The sequence below is a fragment of the Anopheles coluzzii genome, assembly GCF_943734685.1.
Source record: "Anopheles coluzzii chromosome X unlocalized genomic scaffold, AcolN3 X_unloc_10, whole genome shotgun sequence".
Lineage (NCBI taxonomy): Eukaryota > Metazoa > Arthropoda > Insecta > Diptera > Culicidae > Anopheles > Anopheles coluzzii.
Genome location: NW_026054420.1, coordinates 112,501 through 115,000, shown reverse-complemented (window position 1 = coordinate 115,000; position 2,500 = coordinate 112,501).

Sequence of the window (2,500 nt, the reverse complement as noted above, 5' to 3'; positions counted from 1 at the left end):
ATATGACGATTTTCATCGGGGAGGGGACGTATGACCCAAACGGGGGCTTATATGACCCACGGACACTGCAAACCATGCTCCTACGACTAAATAGAGGTTAAAACTACGATTTGGTGAAATCTTCATTTTTGACCTCGGAGCAAGGTACCTTCCCTATAGTAGGCAATGAGTAAATGATCATAATCCCAGGAGGGCAAAAAATGGGAACCCGAGAGGAAAGCGCTGTTGGCGCGCCTAAGCTAGTGGCCCGTAGAGTAAAAAGGGTACCCCCAACAAAGTTGTCGTTTCACGTTCTGGTTTCACTTTTCATCATCTAGGGTGCGTTCCTGACACGTTTTGAGGGGTTTTAGCAAAAAAAAATTTTTCGACTACTCGAGCTCTCTGGCCCGTTCGGTGCACATTTTTGAAAAAAGCTAGGGAGCTGCCCCTAGGTTCGGGGTGTCACAAAATGTTGAAAAGTGGTCGAAAAACCACTATCCAGAATCGGATGTAGAATCGTTAGACGAACTTAAAATTGTTCTACGACACCCATCTGCGACGTTTAGTATTCGAGATATGGCCCGTCCTAGGTCTGACCGAGCAATTTTTGTTCCGCGCACTGTGTGCACCGTACACTTTGATGTTTGTATGAAAAAGTACCCTACCTAGGGACGCGTAGAGCAAATTTGTACCCCCGGGCATGTTGTCGATTGACATTCTGGTGCACTTTTCATCATCTAGGGTGCGTTCCTGACACGTTTTGAGGGGTTTTAGCAAAAAAAAAAATTTTCGACTACTCGAGCTCTCTGGCCCGTTCGGTGCACATTTTTGAAAAAAGCTAGGGAGCTGCCCCTAGGTTCGGGGTGTCACAAAATGTTGAAAAGTGGTCGAAAAACCACTATCCAGAATCGGATGTAGAATCGTTAGACGAACTTAAAATTGTTCTACGACACCCATCTGCGACGTTTAGTATTCGAGATATAGCACTTTGTAGGTCTGACCGAGCAATTTTGTACTGAAATGTATGGTGAACATGTAATTCATTAAATAACATTGACTTGCATCGTGCCCTACTTCATCGGCACAGCTGTTATTGACTATCTTTAGTGGAAATGGATTGAGTTTGACCATTTTAAGCCCATTTCCTATGCCGTGCACCAACATTGTGTACCGATCAGGGAAAGTACGCTACGTACGCGTTCATGGATGTCGATGTTGGTACAAGTTCGCCTTTCGGGATAGCCGTGCACCAAAACTGTGTACCGATCAGGGAAAGTACAAGACGGAGGGTGCAGCTCGAGCGTACGCGTTCATAGATGTCGATGTTGGTACACTTGCACCAAAATTGTGTACCAATCAGGGAAAGTACAACACGGAGGGCGCAGCCCGGGCGTACGCAATCATGGATGTCCATGTTGATACAATCTACGTGTACGTACCTAGTTTTTGTAGGAAAAGTTGCAATTAAGTGCTTGCATGCTTAAAATGCTCATCTCAACCGGTCACCTTTTGGCCTGCCCTTTTATAACAGAAACCTAGAAAGATACTCGAGATTTTTGTGTTTTTCCATTCGCCCGGGACGACGAAATGAGCTATGTGCACATCGTGCAGAAAATTGTCTTCGCCACGCATGTTTTTGTCCATCCACTCATATAATCACCCGCATTTGTGTTCAACACGGACGGCGCAGCCCGAGCGAACGCGTTAATGTTTATGTTTGTACACACTGCTTGTACGATTCTAGGATTTGGTAATTGCGTCACAGTGCCCGACCGTCGCGGACACCATTCTTGGACAGAAGTCCTAGTACGTAGAGTACTTTCCCTAGGTATGTGCTCGTTCGTGACTATCGTTGCGTGCTTACGGACACGCTTGGGTATGTTTACCATACAAGGTTTACTAGGGAAACCTGGGAAGGACGCTTGCCCTCCCGTCGCGGACACCATTCTTGGAAAGAAGTCCTAGTACGTAGCGTTCCTTATTTTACTTGATCAGTTTGTAATGCATTCGCTTTGTTCCATCGACTTCTGCTACTGCTCACTAAGGGGTGTTCGTTTGCGATGTGTACGATAAGCAACTGTCTATCGTAACCAGCAGTTAATCAACACTTTTTACCCAAGTCATAGCAACATAGAGTACTTTTCCTAATCGGTACACAATTTTGGTGCACCTCTAACCTCGCCGGCACTTTATCGTTACGTTTTGTGCACAACCTAGGGACGTGGTGTAAGTTTCATGATTTTTATGTTTGATTTGGTTTATTATGATTGAAAAATACGCTACGTCCCAGAAATTGGAGCTCGACTACTTCCTCCATGTGGCGAAAAAAGTTACTGGGCAACGCCTAGCTTATGCCCCATTTGTACTTCAATTTTCATTATCAGGTTTGAAAAATACGCTAAGTCCCAGAAATCTGAACTCGAATACTTTTGCCACGTGGCGCCAAAAGCTACTGAGAAACGCCTAGCCTTTTACCCATTTATAATTTAGTTTTCGTTATAAGTTTTGAACAATACGCAAA